We start from the raw sequence: 16,001 nt of genomic DNA on the forward strand, positions 1-16,001 counted from the left end.
TTCCCCTGCTGTGGTTGTCATTCAAACCATGCAGTAAAAAAGCACACACCCAGAACATTTTAAAAAGCAATTAGTTATTTCCTTTTAAGGGTTAGATATATAATCATGCAATTATTGCAACATCCTGTGTAAATAAAGGCATAAATCCTTGGAAGAGAATTTTTCTCGATTAAGTCCTGCTTTGAAATGAAAATTCTAAGGAAACATAAAAAAATAAGGTTAATATCATATTCATATTCTAAATATTATTACTGATGTAGATTTTAATTTTCATTAAAAAAATACAGTTCTACTATTCCTACTTCTACAAACACTCTATATATATACTGTATGACTATGTATATATCCACAAACCATAAAACTACAGGATTATACTCTATAACTCACTAATTGTATAACACTGTTACACAATATATATTACTTTTTCTAGCCAATTCCTACACCCATACTTATTTCTCTGCAAAAAATATCCTGAAAGGTTCTTGCCATTTTAAAGCTGATAGATTCTTGGAGCAGAGTATTCAGTTTACAGGCCATGATGTCACTCACCACCTGTTTCTGTCTGTTAAATTCGGCCATCTTTGTTACAGAAAGAAAATCAGAACTCATCATTTTTCTTAATTCAATTTGTGTCTTTTCGGTGTTCTTTTGCATCATTCCATATGGTTTATAACAAACATGTGATCTCCTTTGTACTTCATATATTTGGGGAAAACTCATTTTAGAAGGTTTTGCTAATACAGGCTTCTGATAAGATTTTACTCTGCCTGTCTTTCCAAAATTAGCACAATTTACTTTCCTTTCACGATTCTCGTGTTTCCTGGCAAAATCAAGAAATTGCGCACATTCAAACAAAGAATCTTTTTGTGACGCAATAACACGAGATGCAGGATTTAGAAACCAAAATTTGCTTACAAAACTCCTTATGAGGGACAGTGTTTTGACATTCTCACTCAGCATTTTGTACAAACGTTCATATATGGACATGAACGTAAAAATACATTCCTTCCGACCAATCCTTAATTTTTGAAGAATATCAATATCTGGATGATTTTCATTTGATGAACAAAAAATGAGAATTTTTAATCTGTCCTTATCAGTTAAATTCTCATGTGTCTCACCAGATAACTTTAAAGACAATCTCCTAGCAAAATTTACAGGGATCCACATTTTGAACAACTGATTCTTCTCCTCATTAGATAAATCAAAGTTACCAGAACAACTTTCAAAGATCTCAGAGTTTCTACAAACATCTATTTTGTTGTCATAAGCAGGAATTATTTGGCATATTTTTATCAAATTCTTCCTCACGCTACTTCGGATTTGGGCCTGTGAGTCTTCTATTTTTAGTGGTACGTCTTTCCCTTGTACGTCCTCTACGTCAGTTCTGAAGTCTCCTCCTACTTCTCCATCTTGTTCCACGTCTGCAAGGTCACCTTCAATAGCTGCTACTACTTGTAACTGTTTCTCCACATTACAGTGAATCTCGGGAATATCACTATCCTCTACACAGGAAAGATGTATATCTTTGTACCGTGTTAGCCAGTAGATAGAAAAATATTCAGGATTGAGAGTCCTCAGTAGTTGATACCTTTTAATGGCTAACTGAAAAGATGGTAATACATTGCAAGCTTTCGAGACTACTCAGGTCTCTTCATCAGGCTAGACTAATACAAAATCTGAAGTCACATATTTATGCACAATACAGCCTAGAAAAAATGCAATAGATAAGACAAGTGACGTGAAGCAGAACTATCAATATGGGAGAGGGAGAAACATAAATATAAACACTGGTCCAATGTTTATATTTATGTTTCTCCCTCTCCCATATTGATAGTTCTGCTTCACGTCACTTGTCTTATCTATTGCATTTTTTCTAGGCTGTATTGTGCATAAATATGTGACTTCAGATTTTGTATTAGTCTAGCCTGATGAAGAGACCTGAGTAGTCTCGAAAGCTTGCAATGTATTACCATCTTTTCAGTTAGCCATTAAAAGGTATCAACTACTGAGGACTCTCAATCCTGAATATTTTTCTATCCTCTACACAATCATTTTTAGATTTCTCTGACACAGATCTATGAAATATATCTACCATCTGTAGAATATTTTTTAATCTCTCTCTTTCTCTATTGAAAAACTTAGAATCTAACCTCTGATTCTCGAGTTCACACTCGGCATATAAACTTAACCATAAAACTTCTGAATTAGAATTGTCTACAGACTTAAATTTCAATTTACTCTGCTTTGCAAGACAATTAATGACATCCATTTTATCTTACCTTGAAATGTCTCAGCTCCTTTGATGGACAACGCTGGGTTCTTGTCTTCACACGTCTGGCTTAGGTCTGGTACTTTTGGCACTTGTAGTACTTCTCAATCTATCTGGTACTTCTTACTTCTAGGTTCTATGTGATTCTTGTAAGTAGTGGAATTCCCGATAACTTGCACATATGATTTGACGTTAGCAAAGTCCAATCCCCCGTGTGTGCAAGTTGAGGGAAATCCGCAAAAAAGTACAAAAATTCAGATCTGGCTGGCTCTCCAATGTAAAATAATGCATATCCTGTAAAATACCCAGGACTAGTTACCAGATAAAAATATAGTGGTTTATTTGGTTTCTTCCATCAAAGAAAGGTTATTACAGAAAAACAGGTGAATAAAAAGAGGTGAGATATTGTCCATTGTTCATAGCAAAAGCTTTCCATCTTCATTCTCTGAGATCCCACATGGAAAAAGCAACATGTATTCTTCTTCTCTCCGAGATCCTGAATAGCAAATGGCTGCTGTGTCTCAGTTCGGCTTCTCACATCGCCGTCAAGTAATATACCAGCTGTTATGTCGTGTCATGGCCCAACACAGGCGACATCTTCGTGTCTGTCTCTCATGATGGTGAGGGAAGAAGAGGAGCGACCTCTACAGTTAGCCATGAATTATATACGTCTCCTAAAGCACGTGGTCTCTACATATATGGAGCTGTCTTTCTACCATGAGCCAAGCTTAAAAATAGCCTATGTCATGTAAGCTAAAGCATTCTACAGAACTGGGTCTTATAAGAAATTAACGGATTATTAATATTTAACAGCAACCCTGCCTATATTCCTAGTCAAAAGGTGCTTTACTGAAGTTGTCTGCATCAGTCTTCAGGACCAGACATGAAGACGGGAGGCAGAGGTCAGAGCGGTGGTGCGCTGCCGAAGAAAAAAGATTATATAAGTCCTTTCAAACATGTTTGTTATGATGATTCCATATACATACAGTATATATCTATATACTGTGGTGTAGTGCCCACTGTGCCCACTAGGGGGTGCTGTATGGATGTCCCAGGAGAGTGGATGAATGGCAAGATACTGAATGACCGTTATGTCTCTCAAGGTGGGTGGCCTTGAGATGGAGATTTATGTGTGTGTTAATCAGCAGTGATACTGCTGAGGTGCTGGTTCAATGTGTCAGGAACTAGTTACCTACAAACCCACCCAGGGTGTGTGTTTATTAACGCTATTGTAAAGTGTATATGTGTGTGAAGGACCTGTGGTGAGGTCATAGTCATGTGACCCGGTGGGCGTGGCTATGGACCATATAATGTGGCCAGGGTAGGTCACATGGGGATGAATGCAGGGACCTGATTGGTCCGTTTGGAAGGTCTCGTGTGGCTACCTTCCTGACAGCACGTGTGGATGCTGTGAGTAATGGCTGCAAGTGCCTGAGAGTTCCCTGGAGGGAATGAATGTCTGCAGTATGGAGAAGCAGCCATGAGAGAACCCTGATGGGGTGAGATATAACTGTGAGGCTGAAAAGCCTGAGTATTAGACATTGCTAACAGAATGAAGCTCTGTCATGGACGCTATGCCGTTTATATATTGCTGGTCATGGTTTTTGATGTTTAATAAACCGCATGGACTATACTGGTTTATGGAAAACCTGTGCCGGATCAGATTTTGTGGCTGCAAAGCGAGTGATCCCCTACTTAAATGACAGCGCTACCTCACAATACATACATATAGATACTTTATTTTATACACATTGGTTTTTACACCTAAATAAAGACAGTTTTTTGTTTTGGCTGTATGCAAAAAAAAAAAAAAATCACCCCTTCAGGGTTGCCAAACGTCCAGAAATTAAGTGATCCATGATTTTTTTTTTCTTAGACAGCTTTTATTGAATATTTTCATATATAACATACAAAAAGTAAAAAGTATTCATGCAAGGACAAGGGAAAGCAAAAAATAGCAGTCAAGTAAAACAGCAAGACAATCAAGTAAAGCATAACCGCCTTACATGAGTCAGATTCACCAATTACCATTAATTGTTTGTCCAGAGAGTTGCCATAATGCTGTCTTGAGTAGCATATTCCTTATCATAAACATCCAATAAACAAAATAGAATGAAAAGAAGAAAACAGTGTAGAGTAGGGAATAGAGAGTACGTAAAAAAGAGAAAGGAGGAAATGGGGGGGGGTCTGATTAAGAGAACGGAAGAAAGTGGGGGGTAGGGAGGGAAGAGAAGGGAACTCAGGAGTGAAGTATGAGGAGAGTTCATTCCCTCCCATTTGTGTTAACTGCCTCAATGTTCTACCGTACTCCACTAATTTGTCTCCAAGAGTGTTAGGAATTCAGGCGATTCACGAAAAATAATCCATTCCTGCCATGTTGTGTAAAACGTATCCTCACGCTGTGACGTAATGGTGGATAGCCTCTCCATCCTACATAGGAAATCCATTTCAACTATCCAATCCCCGATATTGGGGGCTGTCTTAGAACGCCACTTCCTAGGAATGATAGTGTGCGTGGCCATTATGCAATGTTTTACGAGTCCTACCTTGATGCTCCCGAAGGAGGCTGCGATCATTGCCAGTAGGCCCAGCTGTTGGTTACTTTGAATGATGTCACCAGAAACCTTTGAATAACTTTCAAAGACCTTATTCCAAAGTCTTTTAATTGGTGGATAATCCCACAGATATGGAGCATGGTACCCTCAGATGCCTCGCACCTCCAGCAGAGGTCAGATACCAGTGGATATATCTTATGAAAGCGGGCTGGACATCTGTACCACCTAGTTAAAAGTTTAAAGTTCGTTTCCTGAGCCCTACAAGCCAAAGGGAACCTGTGTGCACAGAAGAAAGCTTTTTTCCATTCCTCAAAATAAAATTCTAGTCCAATCTCCCATTCCCAATCCATGGCAAACCTTGACTTATTCTCAGCTCTCTCTGACACAAGAATTGAGTTTACATGTGAGACTGAGTGTGCAGGACTCGTCTCTTGCATTATCAATGTTTCCAGTAGTGTCAGATCTGTCTCGTTTAAAGGAGCCAGGTGGAGGGACAACACAAAGGAACGTAGTTGCAAATATGCAAACCATGAGATGTGGAGATCTGGAAATTCCTCCCTCAGTTCCGCCAGTGATTGCCGTCTCTCTAACGTCCTAGAGATGTGCATCACTCGGAGTTTAGGTGTGTTGGACCACACCAAAAACGACCCTACTCCAACACCCGGGGGAACATGATTATTTTTAAGCTGAATAAACTTATACAGATTATGAATGCTGCTGATGTCTTCATATCAGAATTCTGGACTGTAGACGTGTAACTTATATTCGGTCTTCTGATGTGCCTGTAAAAAATATTGTCTGTGTGATTTTTTGATACGATGTCCAGAAAAATGAAAAAGTCAATATGAGAAACCTGACACCTTTTCCTAATTCCAGGTGATCATCAAATGTACACAGTGAAGTACAAACAGGGAAGATAAATATTGAGGTCCTAGTGTGAACAATGATTGACACATCAGAATGCACACTCCTTATTTCTGAAATAGCCCTTCATTGATTAATCCCATTTTACATACATAGCACCAAAATATTCCACAACACTTTACAGACATTAACATCACTGTCTCGATTGGACCTCACAATCGGAATTATCTATCGGTATGTCTTTGGAAAGAAATCCATACTAACGGATGTAGAACATACAAACTCCTTGCAGATGTTCTCCTTAGTGAGAGTTGACCATTAGCAGAGTCTACGGTAAATCCATGTGACACGTGAACATACCCTAACTAGTGGCATACATGGATGAGAAGAGACTTGATAGCAAAAATCAGTATGGAAACCCATTTACAATGCCACCAAGACCAGAAATTATTTGTTTATTTGTTTCCTACTCTACCCATTTTTATGGCCACCGGGCCAATTCCTCACTCTCTTACTTGCCAATAATTCAGAGGATTTTGCCTCTCACACCCACTTTTAACCCCTTAATGTCCAATGACGGACACAGTCCGTCATCAGACATTTCCCCTGCTTTGAGGAGGGCTCCGGCGCTGAGCCCGCATCAAAGCCAGGACATGTCAGCTGTTATGAACAGCTGACATGTGCCCGCAATAGGCGCGAGTGGAATCGCCGTCCGCCCGCGCCTATTAACTAGTTAAATGCCGCTGTCAAAGCTGACAGCGGGTATTTAAATAGCATTTCCGGCCGCTGGGCCGGAAATGACCTCATCGCCGACCCCCGTCACGTGATCGGGGGTCGGCGTCATGTTGCCTGGACAACCAGAGGTCTCTATGAGACCTCTATGGTTGTTTCAGGCATATGGCTTTCAGCGCCACCCGGTGGTCGGCACTGAAAGCACAGCAGTAAATCTGCTACATATGGGCGATCTGCTCATCGCCCATATGTAGCAGAGCCGATTGGGTTGCGCAAGCTTCTAGCCTCCTATGGAGGCTATTGAAGCATGCCAAAAGTAAAAAAAAAAAATGTTTAAAAATAAAAAAAAATCAAAAAAACCTAAAAGTTCAAATCACCCCCCTTTCGCCCCAATCATAATAAAACAGTAAAAAAAAATCCCACATACACATATTAGGTATCACCGCGTTCAGAATCGCCCGATCTATCAATAAAAAAAAGCATTAACCCGATCGCTAAACGGCGTAGCGAGAAAAAAATTCAAAACCCCAGAATTACGTTTTTTTGGTCACCAAGACATTGCATTAAAATGCAATAACGGGCGATCAAAAGAACGTATCTGCACAAATGTGGTATCATTAAAAATGTCAGTCCGGCACGGAAAAAATAAGCCCTCACCCGACCCCAGATCATGAAAAATGGAGACGCTACGGGTCTCGGAAAATTGCGCAAATTTTTTTTTTTTTTTTTTTTTAGCAAATTTTGGAATTTTTTTTCACCACTTAGATAAAAGAGGACATAGACATGTTTGGTGTCTATGAACTCGTAATGACCTGGAGAATCATAATGGCAGGTCAGATTTAGCATCTAGTGAACCTAACAAAAAAGCCAAGCAAAAAACAAGTGTGGGATTGCACTTTTTTTGCAATTTCACCGCACTTGGAATTTTTTTCCCATTTTTGAGTACACGATATGGTAAAACCAATGATGTCATTTAAAAGTACAACTCGTCCCGCAAAAAATAAGCCCTCACATGGCCATATAAATGGAAAAATAAAAAAGTTATGGCTCTGGAAAGAAGGGGAGGGAAAAATGAAAATGTAAAACCAAAAATACCCCTGGTCGTTAAGGGGTTAACATTGTGTTGGGGCATGTATCACCTAAATGACATTGCAGCAATCCGTTTGTTCCCTATTGCAACCGATTGTTGCAACCTGCCAAAATGGACGAGGGGTTATGCGGCTGGTGTCTTTTTTCTACATTTTTCATTTGTCATTTTAGGATTTGGTAAAGCTGGTTGATAACTCATGTTGGACTTGTAATGCTGCCTGAAACTTTTAAGACCTCAATAGAAAAGTTTATATTTTAGGTAAAACTGCTATGTCCTGTTAGAAGGAAATCAAAGCTATGAAGCGTAATTTTTAATAAAATGTAAATTATTTTTCTACCCAAGATAGACTGTAATTGAGATGGTAACTATGCACTTATACTTCGATCTGATTAACTGCAAGAGGAAAGTATAAGATTAGATGAGCAGTTTTTGGTGTTCATTGGGGGGAAGAAATGTTCCATTATATTGTGCACAAAGTGACTGCCTGGGGCACATAAACGTCCATGGAGCTTAGAAAGAGACAACATCTAATCCTAATGAAAATGCAATAATTAAATATTGTTATGGATGAGCATAACCTGTGTAATGGACAGGGGTGGATTAAGGGTAGCCAGGGCCCGGGGCAGTTCAGACTCTGTGGGCCCCCCTCGTCACGTGACAGGGGTCACGAATCGTAGAACCACACTCTACATAGAGAATAATGGGGCCTCCAGCACCGACCTCCACCCGCAGAGCCGCACTCCACATAGAGAATAATGGAGCCTCCAGCACCGACCTCCACCTGCAGAGCCGCACTCCACATAGAGAATAATGGAGCCTCCAGCACCGACCTCCACCTGCAGAGCCGCACTCCACATAGAGAATAATGGAGCCTCCAGCACCGACCTCCACCCGCAGAGCCCCACTCCACATAGAGAATAATGGAGCCTCCAGCACCGACCTCCACCCGCAGAGCCCCACTCCACATAGAGAATAATGGAGCCTCCAGCACCGACCTCCACCTGCAGAGCCCCACTCCACATAGAGAATAATGGAGCCTCCAGCACCGACCTCCACCTGCAGAGCCCCACTCCACATAGAGAATAATGGAGCCTCCAGCACCGACCTCCACCTGCAGAGCCGCACTCCACATAGAGAATAATGGAGCCTCCAGCACCGACCTCCACCCGCAGAGCCGCACTCCACATAGAGAATAATGGAGCCTCCAGCACCAACCTCCACCTGCAGAGCCCCACTCCACATAGAGAATGGAGCCTCCAGCACCGACCTCCACCTGCAGAGCCCCACTCCACATAGAGAATAATGGAGCCTCCAGCACCGACCTCCACCTGCAGAGCCGCACACCACATAGAGAATAATGGAGCCTCCAGCACCGACCTCCACCCGCAGAGCCGCACTCCACATAGAGAATAATGGAGCCTCCAGCACCGACCTCCACCCGCAGAGCCCCACTCCACATAGAGAATAATGGAGCCTCCAGCACCGACCTCCACCCGCAGAGCCGCACTCCACATAGAGAATAATGGAGCCTCCAGCACCGACCTCCACCCGCAGAGCCGCACTCCACATAGAGAATAATGGAGCCTCCAGCACCGACCTCCACCCGCAGAGCCGCACTCCACATAGAGAATAATGGAGCCTCCAGCACCGACCTCCACCTGCAGAGCCCCACTCCACATAGAGAATAATGGAGCCTCCAGCACCGACCTCCACCTGCAGAGCCGCACACCACATAGAGAATAATGGAGCCTCCAGCACCGACCTCCACCTGCAGAGCCCCACTCCACATAGAGAATAATGGAGCCTCCAGCACCGACCTCCACCCGCAGAGCCGCACTCCACATAGAGAATAATGGAGCCTCCAGCACCGACCTGAACCCGCAGAGCCGCACTCCACATAGAGAATAATGGGGCCTCCAGCACCGACCTGAACCCGCAGAGCCACACTCCACATAGAGAATAATGGGGCCTCCAGCACCGACCTCCACCCGCAGAGCGGCACACCACATAGAGAATAATGGAGCCTCCAGCACCGACCTCCACCCGCAGAGCCCCACTCCACATAGAGAATAATGGAGCCTCCAGCACCGACCTCCACCCGCAGAGCCGCACTCCTCATAGAGAATAATGGAGCCTCCAGCACCGACCTCCACCCGCAGAGCCGCACTCCACATAGAGAATAATGGAGCCTCCAGCACCGACCTCCACCTGCAGAGCCCCACTCCACATAGAGAATAATGGAGCCTCCAGCACCGACCTCCACCCGCAGAGCCCCACTCCACATAGAGAATAATGGAGCCTCCAGCACCGACCTCCACCCGCAGAGCCCCACTCCACATAGAGAATAATGGAGCCTCCAGCACCGACCTCCACCCGCAGAGCCGCACTCCACATAGAGAATAATGGAGCCTCCAGCACCGACCTGAACCCGCAGAGCCGCACTCCACATAGAGAATAATGGGGCCTCCAGCACCGACCTCCACCCGCAGAGCCACACTCCACATAGAGAATAATGGGGCCTCCAGCACCGACCTCCACCTGCAGAGCGGCACACCACATAGAGAATAATGGAGCCTCCAGCACCGACCTCCACCCGCAGAGCCCCACTCCACATAGAGAATAATGGAGCCTCCAGCACCGACCTCCACCCGCAGAGCCGCACTCCTCATAGAGAATAATGGAGCCTCCAGCACCGACCTCCACCCGCAGAGCCGCACTCCACATAGAGAATAATGGGGCCTCCAGCACCGACCTCCACCCGCAGAGCCGCACTCCACATAGAGAATAATGGGGCCTCCAGCACCGACCTCCACCCGCAGAGCCGCACTCCACATAGAGGATAATGGGGCCTCCGGCACCGACCTCCATCCGCAGAGCCGCACTCCACATAGAGGATAATGGGGCCTCCGGCACCGACCTCCATCCGCAGAGCCGCACTCCACATAGAGAATAATGGAGCCTCCAGCACCGACCTCCACCCGCAGAGCCGCACTCCACATAGAGAATAATGGGGCCTCCAGCACCGACCTCCATCCGCAGAGCCGCACTCCACATAGAGAATAATGGGGCCTCCAGCACCGACCTCCACCCGCAGAGCCGCACTCCACATAGAGAATAATGGAGCCTCCAGCACCGACCTCCACCCGCAGAGCCGCACTCCACATAGAGGATAATGGGGCCTCCGGCACCGACCTCCATCCGCAGAGCCGCACTCCACATAGAGGATAATGGGGCCTCCGGCACCGACCTCCATCCGCAGAGCCGCACTCCACATAGAGAATAATGGAGCCTCCAGCACCGACCTCCACCCGCAGAGCCGCACTCCACATAGAGAATAATGGGGCCTCCAGCACCGACCTCCATCCGCAGAGCCGCACTCCACATAGAGAATAATGGGGCCTCCAGCACCGACCTCCACCCGCAGAGCAGCACTCCACATAGAGAATAATGGAGCCTCCAGCACCGACCTCCACCCGCAGAGCCGCACTCCACATAGAGAATAATGGAGCCTCCAGCACCGACCTCCACCCGCAGAGCCGCACTCCACATAGAGAATAATGGAGCCTCCGGCACCGACCTCCACCCGCAGAGCCGCACTCCACATACATGGCTGCTCTCAGTGCAGTGCGCACAGGACCTGTGATGAGGTCACAGGAGGGGAGGAGACAGGGGTCACATGATCGGGGGCACTGACACCTTACCTCCTGTGATCTCATCACAAGCCTTTGCACGCTACTTGTAGATGCTGCTGGTAGCAGAGCACATAATGCTGCCCCCACGGTCACTCACTTTTAGGTGGGGAGAAGATGGAGTGCCATTGCAGCAGCCAGCAGGAATGTGGTGGGGGCCCCCTTAGAAGCTCTTGTGGTGGGGGCCCCGGGGCTGAAGCCCCGCCTGCCCTGCCTATAATCCGGCCCTGCGCGGTGGCGGATTATAATGGGGCAATTTACTGGCCTGGGCTGTGGGCCCCTTAACCCCACTGGGCCCGGGGCAACTGCCCAAATTGACCTCATTATAATCCGCCACTGGTAATGGAATTGTGTCTGCTGGTACTGTGCTTGGTCTCTATATTATACACTGAGGATGGCTCCCAATTTATACTATGGGAGCCTATAAACTTTTGCAATCCAATTGTAGATGAAAAATAAAGTTCTACTGTCAATTTCAGATAGCGTCGACGACACAAACTTAATCAACCCTCGCCATATTTTTAGGACTTGTCCCTGAATGTCTGGGATTATGAGACACTTCCTAAATGTTTATATAATTTAGGTAATCCTGTAGAAGCATAAATCTGTAAATCTTTACCCCTTAATGTTCCAAGACATACATCATAGTTTTACTCCAACATATATAAAATGAAGATTGCACATCAATAATGAGAGCCCAAAGGTGCTTGACAGCAGGGCTCCTACCATAATGAGAAACGAAACCTCAATTCATGGCCATTTAATACCTTTGATGCCAATGACAATAAGAAGGATGGCAATAGTCAACCATGACTATATGACATCTGGAAGTTTAGCAAAGGCCCCTAGGTTTTCCAAAGCCAGCTGGGTTAAACTAAAATATAAGGAAACACTTTATTGGACCACAGACCTAAAAAATAAATAAAGCAGGGAATATTTAATGCTATAAAATGCCTTTATTGAAGTAAATGGCAAAATTAAAATTGTGCAAAAACAAGTGCCTGTACAACACACAACACACAATAACTAAAATCAATAAAAGATATAAGGGGACTCCAAACAGGTCATGACGCAGAAAAAAACCATATACATAGTTGCACCTAGGCTGCAATAAATTTCCTTACCCATGTGGGGACCGGGTGAGACCAGCATGCGGCAGCTTGATTTTTCAGCACTAAGGGGCAGGGGTTACTCCCTTTAGCACAGACTGCATTTGCATGTGCTTCTGTAGGCCCTTCCAAAATACAAATTAGATTTGAAATCTATACCCCACAACCAACTTATCTACATGTGTGGTGAGCACTTTGAACCCACAGGTGCTTCACAGAATTTTACAACGTTGAGCCATGAAAATAAAAAAAATCACATTTTTCCCACAAAAATGTTCTTTTATCCCTAATTTTGTTATTTTCACAAGGGTAATATGAGATATTGCACCAGGCATTTTGTTGTACAATTTCTCCTGAGTATGATGATACCCCATATGTCTTGGAAAACTATTGTTTGGGTGCATGGCAGGGCTAGGAAGGGAAGGAGCACCATTTGAATTCTTGAACGCAAAATTAGCTTGAATCATTAGCGGACACCATGTCGAGTTTGGAGAGCCCCTGATGTGGAAACCCCTGACAAGTGATGCCATTTTGGGAACTAGATCCCTCAAGGAATTTATCTATAGGAGTGGGCAGCATCTTAGCTTAACAGAAGTTTATAACGTTGAACTGTGAAAATAAAAAAAAATAAACTACTTTTGAGGCATAGTACAAAGCTCAGAAGGGAAGAAGCAGCATAATGGAATTCAGATTTTGCTTGAATGGTTTGAGGGTGCTATGTCACATTGGCAGAGCCCCTGAGTTGCCAGAACAGCAGAAATAAACCATAAGTGACTTCATTTTACAAACTGTACCTCTCAATGAATTCATCTAGGGATGGAATGATCATGTTGACAGCACATTTGCCTAACAGAAATTAATACCATTGGTCGGTGAAGAAAGAATAATTAAATTTTTGCTGCTAAAATGTTTTTTTAGCCCCAAATTTTTAATTTTTATAAGGGCTAATAGGAAAAATTGGCCTCTCAGTTTGTTGTGCAGTTTCTCCTGAGTTCGTCAATACCCTACATGTAATTATGAACTACTTTTGAGACATAGTACAACGCTCAGAAGGGAGGAAGCAGCATATAGGAATTCAGATTTTGCTTGAATGGTTTGATGGTGCCATGTCACATTGTCAGAGCTCCTGAGTTGCCAGAACAGCAGAAACAAAACATTTTACGCACCAGCGATCCCGACAATGATATGAACTTGTCAGGATCACTGGTGTGTCATTACATGATCGCTTGTGAGCTGCCAAACAGGCCGATCTCACCAGCGATGAGAACCAGCGACGACGCGGGTAACAAGCAAGGGCGTCGCTTAGTTACCCGCTGTGTACCTTAGATACCAGCTCCCTGCACCAGCGCGCTGGTATCTAAGGTACACAGCGGGTAACTAAGTGATGTGCACGCTTAGTAAACCTACAAAAGACAAAATGAAAAAAACCCTGCTATACTAAAATAAGTAAAAAGCAAAAGTGCATTTAAATCATACAGAGTTCTTAGTAATACTGTATTTGATCAAACATAGCATAAAAGCCGTCCCACCATCGACAAGGTGACTCTGTGGTCGGGGCGTCCTACACTGTCTAGTATTAATAACCTTATCATGTGTCAAAGTTGACGTCTGTGTGAATAAGGGCAGACAAGGACCGGGTCCCAACCACTGGACACCAGTCAGGGGAAACCTTTAAATACAATTTCCAGCTCAGGAGAGGGAGGCCACACCCCAGGTTGCGCAGAATTGCAAAACTACAAAGAAAAAAGCACAAAAATTGAGCTTGGTTTGAGTTGGTACACATGCAGCATGTAAATGCATGTTCACATGGCCATAAAGCATACAAAACCTACAAAAGACAAAATGAGAAAAACCCTGCTATAATAAAATAAGTAAAAAGCAAAAATGCTTAGTAACCCGTGGTTTACCTTGGATACCAGGCTCCAGCACGCTGAGCGCTGGTCTCCCGCCTGTCACACGCAGCCGTGCTGGCCAGCGGGAGACCAACGATCAAAAAAATGTCCAGGGTTTTCGAGCAGGATCAGCGATACCCAGCAGGGGGGGGGCGGTCGCTGATATGTGTCACACACAGCGATATCGCTGGTGAGATCACTGTTGCGTCACAAAACTTGTGACTCAGCAGCGATCTCGCTAGCGATCTCGCTGTGTGTGTGACGGGGGCTTAAGAGTGGTAGACCAATAGATGTGTAGCCAGATCTCTATTCATTTTGGACAAACAGCTGTAATTTAGTTTTCTTTTGTAGTGGGTGAATATGTTAGTGCTTATTACCTAGGTAATCTCATGTAGCATTATATCTATGATGTACTGAATGTATTCACAGCAGAAGAACAATAGGTTTAGATTTGTAGCTTTACTGAAAAGATATTGGTTTACGTACTCAACAGGTGTAGATGGAGGAAATAAAAGATCCAAGGACATAATACTACATGGCATTAGTCCAGACAATGAAAGAAAGAGAGACCTGAATAAATGGGTATCAGATGGGTCATGAGATAAGAGGAAAACTATAATATTCATAAAGTGTCCAAGTGAGGTTATGTGACAAAGATGTGTGGGACGGAGATAGAAAAATTATACATAATTTATTGATCAATTTTTCTGGTCTATGGGAAGGAAACCGGGTTTGTAACTGTTAGATGGAATGGAAATTAATGCCCCAGAGGGAATAATAACGAAAGTAGGAACAATATCAGATGTCAGATGGCTCCTTCTCCTTCATGAGAGATAGTATCAACCACCTTCAAATACTCAGAGGACATCGATTTTTAAGTGTTATGGAATAAAGTAAACAAATCTTAAATTTTAGTTTACATCGGCTGAATTTAATCTTAAAGCCTTATTGCCTTCCCAAGTGGATGTGCCTACAGAACTGCTATGTACTTATTAAACTGAAAGCACGTACATTAGGAAGTGTCATAGAGAAAAAAGTAAATCCATAAGGCATCTCCAGGGAGGGGACATTCACCACCAGACACACACAGAACATCAGGGACAAAGAGTTGACACTTTGGACATGTGAGGAAGAGGAAGCTAGTTATAGCTAGGGGAGAAAAAGTAATTAAAACTAATTAAGATAGGAAGAGCTAACCATTTAAGTTCCCTTTCAAGCCACAGACTCCTTGCAGTTCCTGAGTGATTAAAACAGAGTAACTATTTTGAGAAACAGACAGAGTCTAAGGGTCCCCTCACACGCAGTGATCTCGCTAGCGAGATCGCTGATTTTGTGACACATCAGTGATCTCGCCAGCGAGATCGCTGTGTGTGACGGGGATCAGCGACCGGCCCCCCTGCCGGTTATCGCTGATAGTCGTCGAACGTCTCGGGCCGTTTTTAGATCGCTGGTCTCCCGCTGCCCAGCTCGCATCGCTGCGTGTGGCAGCGAGAGACCAGCAATCAGCGACGCTGGGTATCCTGCATTGTTTTGTCCCCTTTGTAAAATCTTTTGCATATTTTTTATACACACTGCATATCTTTCTGGATTAACCCCTTAAGCCCCAAGGGTGGTTTGCACGTTCATGACCGGGCAAATTTTTACAATTCTGACCACTGTCCTTTTATGAGGTCATAACTCTGGAACGCTTTCATGGATCCCGGTGATTCTGACAATGTTTTCTCATGACATATTGTACTAAAACTTCATTCATATAACTTGCGTTTATTTGTGAAAAAAATGGAAATTTGGCAAAAAT

General features: G+C 44.1%; 1 long non-coding RNA gene across 1 annotated transcript; it reads right to left on the minus strand.

Moving 5' to 3' along the window:
* Positions 1 to 5,287: 5,287 nt before the first annotated feature.
* Positions 5,288 to 11,468, minus strand: LOC141057214 (uncharacterized). Its single transcript, XR_012222007.1, has 2 exons — positions 11,303 to 11,468; positions 5,288 to 5,609 (listed from the first exon to the last, which is right to left on the minus strand). It is a non-coding gene; the product is annotated as an uncharacterized lncRNA (long non-coding RNA).
* Between the last annotated feature and the right edge of the window lie 4,533 nt (positions 11,469 to 16,001).

Source organism: Dendrobates tinctorius, unplaced genomic scaffold, assembly GCF_039654945.1.
Source record: "Dendrobates tinctorius isolate UK_male_01 unplaced genomic scaffold, ASM3965494v1 ptg000203l, whole genome shotgun sequence".
Lineage (NCBI taxonomy): Eukaryota > Metazoa > Chordata > Amphibia > Anura > Dendrobatidae > Dendrobates > Dendrobates tinctorius.